A 12,736-nucleotide genomic window follows, 5' to 3' on the forward strand; every position below is an offset into this window, starting at 1 on the left:
CATGAGGGAGGCGGGTTTCCGCGTGGTCCGTAAATCAATTGGTTGTTGTGTCATTCATTCAGATTAAGAGGCGGGTTTCCGCGCATTAGGGAAGCCGATTGGTCAGTATGACTTATTGACATAAAAGGAGGCCGTCCCGGAAGGTGAAGGACGATTGGCCAGAGCCTCTGTCACTCAGACTGAGAGAGGCGAGGTATCAGGGAAGCCGGAAACGGATTGGCCTTATCCGCTGACACGCATCGTTCCAGGGGCGTTGCCAATTAGGGAGCAGGATTGGCCGGAGCGCCTCTCACTCATCTGAAGGGAGGCGGGATTGCGGAACTTTGGAGGTGATTGGCTGCATCTCTTGTCCCTCAGTGCCGGGGATCCCCCTCGCCCCGTTCGCCCATCGCTTCATTGCGTTCCCCCTCTCCCTCGCCCCATTCCCCTCACCATCTGCCCCTTCCCTCTACGCCCCGCCTCTATCGCTGCCGTCCCTGCAGTGTAAGTACAACCGCCAGTGTGGAACTCCCACCCACCTGACGAAGGAACAGCCTATTCTGAAAGCTTGTTGCATTTGCTACAAATAAACCTGTTGGACTATCAGCTGGTGTTGTGAGACTTCTTTCTGTGTGCGTACATCCACAGCGCTGCTAGGGAGGGAGCTACAGAATTTTGACTTCTCGGGCAGTGAAGGAACATTGATATATTTCCAAATCTGGATGATGGGTGGCTTGGGAGGGAACTTTCAAGTGTTGCTGTTCCCCTTCACCCTCTCCTTCTGGGGAGTTCTTTCGGGTTATAACCGAGCAGAGTGTACACCTTTCTCAACCCCTTGCCAACAGGCTGCTTTAGCGATTTTGATACTGATTTGATTTATTATTGTCACATGTGTTAGTATACAAAGAAAAGTATTGTTTATTGTGTGCTATACAGACAAAGCATACTGCTCGTAGAGAAGGAAAGGAGCGAGTGCACAATGTAGTGTTACAGTCATAGCTAGGATGTGGAGCGCAACTTAATATAAGGTAAGTCCTTTCAAAAGTCTGATGGCAGCAGGGAAGAAGCTGTTCTTGAGTCCGTTGGTGTGTGACCTCAGACTTTTGTATCTGTTTCCTGACAGATAAAGGTGGAGGAGAGAATGTCTGGGGTCCTTAATTATGCTGGCTGCTTTTCTGAGGCAGGGGAAGAGTCAATGGATAGGAGGGTGGTTTGCACGATGGATTGGGCCACGTTCACAACCCTTTGTATTTACTTGCAGTCTTGGTCAGAGCAGGAGCCCTACCAAGCTGTGATATATCAGGAAAAGGTGCTATGGTGCATCTGTAAAAATTGCTGAGAATTGCAGCAGATGTGCCAAATTTCCTTCACCTCCTGAGAAAGTAGCGGTGTTGGTGGGTTTCCTAAACCATAGCGCAACATGGAGGGACCAGGACAAGTTGTTGATAATCTGGACACCTGGAAACTTGAAGCTCTCAACCATGGCGGCACGGTGATACAGTGGTGAGCATTGCTGTCTCATAGCGCCTGGGACCCGGGTTCGATTCTGGCCTCAAGTCATTGTCTGTGTGGAGTCTGTACATTCTCCCCACGTCAGGAAGAACCTATTGATTCCACCTCCACCACCGCTGTTGGCAGCCGATATTTTTAATTGATTAATAGGATGTGGACGTCTCTGTTTAGACCAGTATTTATTTTTAATCCCTCATACCCCTTGAGAAAGTCGTGTGCTGCCTTCTTGAACGGCTGAAGTCCCTGAAGGCGAGGTACACCCCTGTGTTGTTCGGAAGGGGGTTCCAGGATATGATTTCCATCAAGTGAAAGTGATGGAACTGCGATGCATTTCCAAGTCAGGATGTTGAGTGATTTGGAGAGGAACCTCCAGCAGGTAGTTTTCCCATGTGTCTGCTGCACTTGTCCTTCAAGATGGTAGTCGTCATGGGATTGGAAGGTGTTGCTGAAGGAGCCTTGGTGAATTTCTGCAGCGCTTCTTGTAGATGGTACGCACTGCTGCGAAGGTGCACCGATGGTGGATGAGTGACTGTTTGTGGATGAGGTGCCAGTCTAGTGTCTGTTTTGTCCTGGATGGTATTATGGAGTGTTTTTGGAGCTGCATTCAACCAAGAAAGTGGAGCGTATTCCATCACATTCCTGACTGGTGGACTATCTTTAATACATAATTGCATTTGGTGACCGATGTTATCAGAGGATTTCCAGCGTCACTTGAAACTGTCTCCTCTGTCTCGAAGTGAATCCGACCCCTGCCCAATGGGCACCTTCCATCCTTTGGAAACATTGCTGATGATATGAACATGCCCAGTACCCGGAGCCAAAGGAGGGAGTGATGAATCCTGGCTGTTGTTTTGCGTTTACTTGGTGGAATGAGTTTTGTCAGCAGGTGGCAGCGGTGCACTTCTGTAACAGTGAAAAATTGAATTCACGCAGAATCGCAACTCATTCCAGAAACGTACTGCACCCGCAATGAATTAATTACTGACAAGGACAGGAGCCCCGAGTTGCCAAAAATGAAAGAAATTTCCACCTTTTCCTTGAGTTGAAATTAAAGTCAGTATATTCCACTGAGCACCTCAACTTGATACCCTGGAAGATCACAATATTCCCAATATCTATCCCTAGATGAGGGAGAATTCCACATTTCTCCGACACTTTGATGTGAAAAATTACTTCATGATTTGACTGCCCAAAGTCCTCGCTCAGATTTTAACGATGATGGCAGAAGTCTCCGTGGTGCTGCCGAGGGTGAGGGCATTTTCCAAAACTGAGGAGAATTTAATCCGCTCAGAATGACAGAAATTCCAATTTCAATAACTTCCCAGATTTTCCATGTGTTGAAATGAATGTTAGTAAATTCCGCTGGGCTGTGTAAGGGGTGCCCATGTCCCCCAGGACAGATTCTCTTTCCTGTTCTCAACACAGGAGCTGTTTAAAACCCAGGCAGTAACAATAAAACCCAATGTTCAACACTGTCAGATATATGAAACATTTTACACTAGAATCACAGACAATATCTCTGCAATAAAACAAGACATTGATTTCCAATCCACATTGATCTCTCTACCTCTACCTGCCTGTTAATGAATCTGATCCATCGCCAAACTTCACAGCCTGTGGTTTTCCGTGCTGGATTAGCGCGAGGATAGGAGAAATGTAGTTACTCCGAAGATGAAGATAGATGGGTGACAGTGAGAGGGGCTGGGAGGAAGCAGTCAGTACAGGGATACCCTGTGGTCTTTCCCCTCGGCAACAAGTCTACTGCTTTGGATACTGTTGAGGGGGACGATCTAAAAGTGGTAAGCCGCGGTGACCGGATCTTCAGCACTGAGTCCGTCCCTGTGGCTCACAAGGGGAGGGGGTGGGGGGCGGGGGAGGGGAGCAGGAGAGCAATAGTAATTGGGGACTCGAAAGTTAGAGGGACAGATAGGAGGTTCTGTGACAATGAAAGAGACGCATGGATGGTATGTTGCCTCCCGGGTGCCAGAGTCCGTGACTTCTCAGGCCGTGTTTTCAGGATCCTTAAGGGGGAGAGGGAACAGTTCACAACTCATGGTACATATCAGTACCAACGACTTGTTAAGAGAAGGGACGGGGATTTAAAACAGGAATTTAGGGAGCTAGGGTGGAAGCTGAGCGTCAGGACAAACCATGTTGTTATCTCTGGTTTGTTGCCAGTGCCACGTGCTACCAAGTTGAGGAACAGGGAGAGAGTGCAGATAAACACGTGGCTACAGGGATGGTGTAGGGGGGAGGGTTTCAGTTACATGGATAATTGGAGCACATTCTGGGGAAGGTGAGACCTGGACAAACAGGACGGTTTGCACCTGAACCAGTGGGGCACCAATATCCTGGGTGGGAATTTGCCACGGCTCTTCGGAAGGGATTTAAACTAATTTGTCAGGGGGATGGGAAAACGAGCTGTAGTCCAGAAGCCAGTGTTGAGTGTAGTGAGGTACTGAGGAGGGTATCAATGTCGCACGAGTGTACAGGCAGACAAGAAGGAGGGTTGAAGTGTGTCTACTTCATTGCAAGGAGCACCCGGAATAAGATAGGTGAACTTGGAGCGGGGATTGGGACTTGGGACTACGATTTTGTGGCTATTAAGGAGACATGGTAAGAACAGGGACAGGAATGGTTGTTGGAAGTTCCGGGTATAGATGTTTCAGTAACAGTAGGAAAGGTGGTAAAAGAGGTGGAGGAATAGCATTGTTAATCGAGTATAGTTTAGCGGCTGCTGAAAGGCAGTTCGAGGGGAATCTGCCTCCTGAGGTAATATGGGCTGAAGTTGGAAATAGGAAATGAGTGGTCAAGTCTTCAGGAGTTTTCTATCGGCCCCCAAATATCAATAGAGACGTGGAGGAAGAAATTTCAAAACAGATTATGGATAGGTGTGGAGGTCACAGGGAAGTTGTCGTGGGTGACTTTAACTTTCCAAATATTGATCAGAACCTTTATGGGTCGAATAGTTCGGATGGGGCGGTTTTTGGACAGTGTGTGCAGGAGAGTTTCCTGACACAATATATGGATAGGGCGACAAGAGGTGGGGCCACATTGGACTTGGTACTGGGTAACGAACCGGGCCAAGTATTAGATTTGTTTGTGGGAGAGGACTTTGGAGATAGTGACCACAATTCGGTGTCTTTCATGATTGCAGTGGAGAGGGGTAGTGCCATACGGCAGAACAACGTTTATAATTGAAGGAAGGGTAATTATGATGCGATTAGGCAAGAATTAGGGAGCATAAGATGGAAACAGAAACTGTCAGGGAAAGGCACAAATGAAAAGTGGAGCTTGTTCAAGGAACAAATACTGCGTGTCCTTGATAGTTATGTCCCTGTCAGGCAGGGAGGAAATGGCCGAATGAGGGAACCATGGTTCACAAAAGAGGTTGAATGTCCTCTCAAGATGAAAAAGGAAGCGTATGTAAAGATGAGAAAACAAGGTTCAGTTGGGTCGCTTGAGGGTTACAAGGTAGCAAGGAATGAGCTTTAAAAAAGGGCTTAGGAGAGCCAGGAGGAGGCATGAGAAGTCCTTGGTGGAGCGGATCAAGGAAAACCCCAAGGCTTTTTACTCTTATGTGAGAAATAAAAGAATGACCAGGATGAGGTTAGGGCGGGTCATGGAGTCAGAAGAGATAACAGAGGCGATGAATGAATACTTTTCTTCAATGTTCACAAAGGAGAGGGACCATGTTTGTGAGGATGAGAGTATGATACAGGCTGATAGGCTGGAGGAGGTAGATGTTCTGAGGGAAGATGTATTAGCAATTCTGAAAAACCTGAGGGTCACAAAATCCCCTGGGCCAGATGGGATATATCCTAGGCTGCTTGGAGAGGCAAGGGATGAGATTGCAGAGCCTTTGGCTTTGATCTCTGGGTCCTCAATATCCATGGGGATAGTGCCAGAGGACTGGAGAGTGGCGAATATTGTTCCTCTGTTCAAGAAAGGTAATAGGAATGACCCTGATAATTATAGGCCGGTTAGTCTTACTTTGGTGGTTGGTAAGTTAATGGAAAAGGTCCCGAGGGATAGGATTTATGACTATTTGGAAAGATGCAGCTTAATCCGGTATAGTCACCACGGATTCGTGAGGGGTAAGTCTTGCCTCACAAATTTGATTGAGTTCTTTGAGGTGGTACCTAAGTGTGTAGATGAAGGTAGAGCAGCTGATGTTGTATACATGGATTTTAGTAAGGTGTTTGATAAGGCTCCGCATGGTTGGCTCATGAAGAAAGTGAGGAGGTGTGGGATAGAGGGAAATTTGGCCGTTAGGATAAGTAACTGTCTAAGGCATAGAAGACAGAAGGTGGTGGTGGATGGAAAAGTTTCAGACTGGAGGCCAGTTACCAGCGGCATGCCACATGGATCAGTGCTGAATCCTCTGCTATTTGTGATTTTTATCAATGACTTGGAGGAGGGGGCTAAAGGTTGGGTCAGTAAGTTTGCTGATGACACCAAGATTGGTGGAGTAGTGGATGAGGTGGAAGGCTGTCACACGTATTATTGTCACACGTATTAGCATCCAGTAAAAAATATTCTTTCTTGCGCACTATACACAAAACGCATACCGTCCACAGAAAAGGAGCGGAGAGAGTGCAGAATGTCGTGTTACATCAGAGCTGGGAAGTGGAGAAAGCTCAACTTAATGCAAAGTCAAATGTTTGATGGCATCAGGGAAGAAGCTGTTCTTGAGTCGGTTGGTTGTGATCTCCGATTGTTGTATCTTTTTTTCCCGACACATAAAGGTGGAAGAGTTGTTTCTGAAGTTACCGTTCGATACGTGGAGTGAACGGAGCAAGCCCCTATTCCATCTCCCTGTTCCAAAAATCAATTTAATATATGGTTCCCAGATACGGGACGTATCAGATATTAAACTGATCAGAACAAATACGACACTTGATCTTCGCCAAAAGGCCGAGAAGCGATGCCAAAGGAAGTGTTTTACTCACAGATGTTGCCTCTTTTAAGGAAGGAATGAGCAGCAGAAGGAGGGGGTGGGGTGGGTCCACCTGAGAGGGCTCACAGAGTTTCTTTCATGCAGTGCGAATGTTACTGCTGAAAAGCAGCCTGACCAGGATTCGAACCTGAATCTCCAGCTCTGGGAGCAAGTGTGCTCGTCCGCTTGGGGTCTTTAATTCTGCTGGCTGCTTTTCTGAGGCAGGGGGAAGAGTCAATGGATAGGAAGGTGATTTGCATGATGGACTGGGCTACGTTCACAACCCTTTGTAATTACTTGCAGTTTTGGTCAGAGCAGGAACCATACCAAGCTGTGATATATGGGAAAGGGTGCTTTCTCTGGTGCATCTGTAAAAAATACTGAGAGTTGCTGCGGTCATGCCAAATTTCCTTTGCCTCCTGAGAAAGTAGAGGCGTTGGCGGTTGGGGGTGAGGGGGTGGACAAAGGTCATTCAAAGGTCCGTTGACCTTGGGTGTGATTTTTCTGGTTTTGGGGCTGGAAAATCCCGCCGTGCGTGTGAACTCAAATCTTTCATTCTTACAAAGCGCAGCCCTGACACCTGCTGACAGAATCTCAGTGCTGCAGGAAAGAATTCCCCATGAAAAACGGCCCAAGAAGTGGGACAGTCTTCGAAGATTCACAGGCAGGATGGGCCGAATGGCCTCTTTCCATTGCGAGATGACATTATGATTTTTATATGATCTGACATTTAGATCGGATCAAATCCACATTTTCAAAGTTGACCTGAACTGAAGATTGTCATGTGAGATGAGAACAAATACACTCGGCATCTGTTCCCCAGAGTTTCAATGAGAAGGGGGTTGACACAGGGTAGGTGCTGGAAGGATGGTTCCCCTGACTGGGGTCTCCAGAACCAGGGACTTTAGCAGCTTGATGGTGATGTTCCTGGAGTAATAATCCAGACTGTAATCAGTGGAGAGTTTCCCCCCGATTGCCATTGAGTTGTGTTTCGCTGGGGCTCCTTGATGCCACACTGGTGAAATGCTGCCATGATGTTCAGGGCAGTCACTCTCACTCCACCTCTGGAATTCAGCTCTTTGCTCTGGCTGGGGGAGATGTTCAGTTCGGCTTCTTCCAGACGCACTGGGCTCCGCATCTCACGGCAGCCTCTTTGCAAACTCTCAGGAGGCCATGGAATGGAGTGAAACTAGACATCCCATGAGAAAGTGTTGAACTCATATGAAAGGAGGAGTTGAATGAGCACCCATGATGCGGCTCCGGGCGGCTGAGGGGGGAAAGCGGGCGCGCGGGAGGAAAAGCTCTGCCCAGAGCGCGAGGAGCAGCCGCGCTCTGACCTCCCACCCAAGGTCAGAGTGCGGGAAGAGGCGCGGCTCTGATTGGAAGATCAGGCAGCGTCAGCGGGGGCAGGGGGTGGGGCTGGACGCAGCACAGCATCACGTGATGGGAAGCGCGTGTTGGGGAGGGGAGCCCGGGAGAGGACCCGGAGCCCCGGATTTGGAGAGAGACAACGTCCCAAATTCAGCTGATTCAGCTTTCTCACCACATTCTGTGATCCTGAGTGTCACTGATTCACCAGCTCCATTTACACATCACACACACTGATTGACACCCACACTGCAACGTTACATTGCGCTCTTCACCTGGTTATTCCTCTGTTCAGATCATTCCTGCTCAAAACACAGGAAAAATCATCAGATTATCCCCAGTCTGACGTGTAAGGCATGGTTACAGTGGATTAACCAGGGTTCAACTAAATACAGTCCTGATGCTGCCCACAAAATAGTTATTAAAGTAATTGTCAAAAGTTGATTTGAGCCACCGAAACAAACCTATTTACCAGATATCGAAAAACGGCGTCAATCTTAATATTTAAAGAGTATCTTAAAGGAGGGGAGAGAGGTCGGGAGGTTTTAGTGGAACCGCGGCCTTAGCGCCGGGACAGCTGAAGACACAGCCACCAATGTTGGAGCAAAGGGAATCAGGGTTTAACAAGAGGCAGAATTGGAGCAGCTCAGAGATCTTAAGTCAGTTATCGGGCTGGAGGAGTTTACAAAGTTATGGAACAGCGAGGCCAAGGGAGGTGATTTGAACGCAAAGATTTGTTGCGGGAACACTTCAGGCGCACCCAAGCCCGTGTCCCCATCACAAATACAGACAACATTCAGAAAACACTGAAACAGACACGGAGGTGATTCTTTAATTTCACTGTCTTTCAAGGTGAAAACTGTGTTATTGACCAACAGAAAATTATCCAAAAACAGAATCACAGACAAGGCCGGAAGGAATAAGGGAATGGGGTAAGGATTGGGGAAGGACGCCAGAGTTAGAATAATCCCCATAGCTCGTAACATAACAGAACCGCCACCGGAATAGAGGAAAGTCAGGAAACCGACTAACTTGTTCCGTTCTGTTCACAAATATTAGACGAATGCCGGAACTCTTATTTCTCAGTAAGAAGTCTCACAACACCAGGTTAAAGTCCAACAGCTGAAGGAGCAGCGCTCCGAAAGCTCGTGATTCCAAATAAACCTGTTGGAGTTTAACCCGGTGTTCTGAGATTTCTTACTGTGTCCACCCCAGTCCAACGCCGGCATCTCCACATCTTAATAACAGCTGCCCACTCACCAAGGCCCTTCACAGGATCATTGAATAGAATCACAGAATCCCTGCAGGGCAGAAGGAGGCTTTTCGGCCCATCGAGCATTCGCCAGCAACAATTCCACGCAGGCCCTATCCAAGTATTTACCCTGTCAATCACACATTAAGAGGCTATTTAGCATGGCCAATCAACCTAACCCGCATACGTCTGGACTGTGGGAGGAAACTGGAGCATTCCCACGCAGATACGAGGAGAACGTGCAAACGCCACACAGGCAGTTACCCGAGGCTGGAATTGAACCCGGATCCCTGGCGCTGTGAGGCAGCAATGCTAACCACTGTGCCACCGCGCTTCTGTCTATTTACAGTGAGAATTCTTTGCTCTGAAATTCCAATTCCTTTGTAATAGACCGAAAGTCAGGAGTTAACAGTGACCCGAGTCAACGGTTTAAAATATGAAGAAATATTTTAGGTGGGAAACACGAGGCTTGTGATTGATTTTTTTAGTGCAGTGTCTCTGAGACGCTCTGTTGAGTCCAAGGAAGTTTGCAGAGTTGACCCTCACATCATTTTGCCCGGCAGAGGGAATCCCATTGCGATATTGGCTGGAGTACCAGACAACCCGCGAACCCAGGCGGGAGTAACTCTGGCTCTCTTGGGCGGGTTTCCCCGGAGAATGAATTCTGGCGAGCTGTCTCTATGGAGTTTTCTCCTGTTTACAGCGACCACAGCGACAGTCGCTCCTCCCCGTTGGCTCCCGCTGGTAAACTCAGTAATCCGCTACTGAGGGACTCAACGACTAGGGAAAAGTACGAGACGGCCGCGATCTGCGTGGATCAGAGACTGAGTCTCAAGATGGTATCAAGGAATGGGAATCCCGTTGTTGATGGTTCAGAGCGGCTGGGATCCGTCCCGGATAAACAACCTCCCGCAGTGGCGTCTGTAGCAGCGCAATGTGCAAAATGTCAATGTCACCGCCACACATGTTCCAGCTCTCCGGAGCGAGTAACAAGATCTTCCGTAACTCCAACCCAAGAGGAGATCTTGAGATCCCCGCCATTACTACCTGCCCTGTTGGCAGCTGAGTTCGGGTCCCAGAGCAGGGGAGGCAGCCAACCCCGTGGCGGACGACACTGTTATCGAAGAGTGGACGGCCCATCCACCGGAAAATGCGAACTTTGTAACAACACAAATCTCCTTTTAGAAGAAATATCGCGTTTCCAATAAGGGAAGGGGAACTCCGGCCAATGGAGCGGCAATTGACACAAATGGAGAAAATTCCGAGACGACCACCTTCATGGAAGGGGTCACTGTCGAGCCGACTTATGACACTGTATCAGTCAGAGAGGTGATCACCCATTACCCCCATTGATAGGGTTGTTCTGCAGCTCCTGTAACACCCTCCTCCGCACGATCGGCTTCTCCAATATCCACATGACCAAAGTGCCCCAGGTTATAAACATCAGAACCAGGTATTGGCTCTGCGGTAAAACAGGAGACTATCAATCCATTGCCTGGCACTGCCCTCAGTGTAGCGGAGAAAGGTAACCTGTAACAGTCGGGGAATACCAATGCAGCGAGTGCGAGCTCAGCTTCACCACCAGGTCTGGGCTGAGCCAGCACGACAGGCAGATACATGTCGCTTTGAGCACCCAGAAGCGCCTGGAAGCTCTTCAGGTCTATTCTAAGCCGGAGACCTGTGCCTGTAAGTGAACCCCGGAGCAAGTTACAGTCCTGAGGGAACTCGACCCAAGATTTGCAGGATGCCGGTACACCAATAAGGAAATCGCAAGCATTCTTCAAACTGAAACACCCAAATAAACCTCAGACAGATAAATAAATACAGCATTCCAAATGAAACCATCTCGTCTCATTAACAACTTACTTTTTCGAAGTAAGCTCTATCCCACAACTTCATCCCTAACAAGGGGGAGATATCAAACGCTATCAAATCATATCAGTGATGCGAGGCAACAAACAAAACCATCGCCCACATTTCGGTTGCTGCCCGTTTGTAAAGAAGGCAAGAATTAAACACCACAGCAAGGGATTCCAACAACTCCACCGAGATGTCAGTAAGCACTGCTCAACATCTTACAAGGAGCCAAGACTAGTGGCCAAGGACGGCTCCTTATGGAAACCTGACACAATGCTCACGGTAGATCAGAGAGTTACAGTGGTGGGTGTCACAGTGCGGTACGAAGATGAATACAAGGCACTGAGTTGTGCGGGACTTAAAACTGCACAAATACATCCATCTGGGATCGGAGGTGAAGGAATTACCGGGAGGTTCTGAGCCTGAGTACTTGGGCTTTGTGCTGAGCGCCAGAGGGAAATGGCTGGAAATGAACAACACCTTACTCACATTGCTATTTTGCAGAGTAAACAATTTCTCAGCAAGGACGGTGTCGGGGAAAGGACGGAGAGTAACAACGGGGAAAGCTCTATGAAATGGTGGAAGACAGGAGAGGTTAAATGTCTGAAAGTGTAACGGGGCAAAGTATGAGAGAATGGGGAATGGGACTGGTGAAGAAGCATAAGGTGGTTCCAGAGCAGTGTTAATGGTTACAGCAGAATGGTAACGGTGGTTAGAATCTGAAGTTCCTGAATTCAATGCTGAGGCTGAAAGGCTGGAAAGGACAGAATGGTAATATTCCTAATTCCTGTCGGGAACAACTAACACTGCATTACCAGAGCTGTGTATAAGCGGCTGTTGGAAAGAGAGACGTGTCGATGTCCTTTTAGAAATAGTTAATCAGTTAACAGTGATCTCAGTGAATGAGGAATAATAATTATATCAGAACGAGCCTTAGATGGAACATATCGAGATCATAGTCGGTTTTATTGTGTTCAGTGACTCTGTGACCCTCTGGGGTGTCTGAATGAAATCCTTGGAGAGTTCAGTGTCCAACATTTCATCCGGCAGAATGAATCCCATTGCGATATTCATCAGATGAACAGACAAACCGGGAGTGCAGCAGATTGGAGTTGACTTACACAAGGCAGGGTCTTGATACCAGGCCTGCAGCGATTCTGTTCAGTTCCTGAGTTCTCCAAAGACTTGTGCTCCACGATTGCTGTTGTTAACTCCCGCTGTCAGCACAACAATTTATACTTAAATATGTTCATTGCGGGTTTCTAAACCAACTAAATATAGCAGCATGTATTCTGTTATTGCAGAATTTTACTGCGTAATGCCTTCTCACAGAATGGTGAATATTAATGTGACATTCTCCTGATAATCTTTCTCACTAATAGTCAGGGAACATCTCATCAAACAATGGGAATTACTGAATGGGATTTGTTAATTTGAATTTGATCAGATCCAAGGTTCTGAATAAATAACAATGCCAGTCTGATACAACACAGAAAGTGGTTAACCGGTCCATTGAATCTGTGAACCTTCAGAGACAGTCCCCACTTCTTGGGCCGTTTATAATGGGGAATGCTTCCCTGCAGTACTGCGATTCCGTCAGCAGGTGGCAGCGGTGCGCTTTGTAACAATGAAAGACTTGAGTACACACAGAGTCTCAACCCATCCCAGAAACTGACTGCACCCGCAATGAATTACTCACAAGAACAGGAGCAGCCGTCAAGTAGAGAGATTGTCACAAATGACAGAAACTTCCCAGATTTTTTTTGGCCGGAAATGATAGTCAGTAAATTCCACTGGGCTCCGCACCTTGTCACCCTGGAAATGTTCCG

At 47.8% G+C, this 12,736-nt stretch overlaps 1 pseudogene; it reads right to left on the bottom strand.

The window, feature by feature from the left end:
- Positions 1-6,243: 6,243 nt before the first annotated feature.
- LOC145348789 (U2 spliceosomal RNA) lies at positions 6,244-6,420 on the bottom strand (annotated as a pseudogene).
- Positions 6,421-12,736: the final 6,316 nt, after the last annotated feature.

Source organism: Carcharhinus amblyrhynchos, chromosome 9 (assembly GCF_965287045.1).
Source record: "Carcharhinus amblyrhynchos chromosome 9, sCarAmb.v2.hapA, whole genome shotgun sequence".
In the NCBI taxonomy this organism is placed as follows: domain Eukaryota; kingdom Metazoa; phylum Chordata; class Chondrichthyes; order Carcharhiniformes; family Carcharhinidae; genus Carcharhinus; species Carcharhinus amblyrhynchos.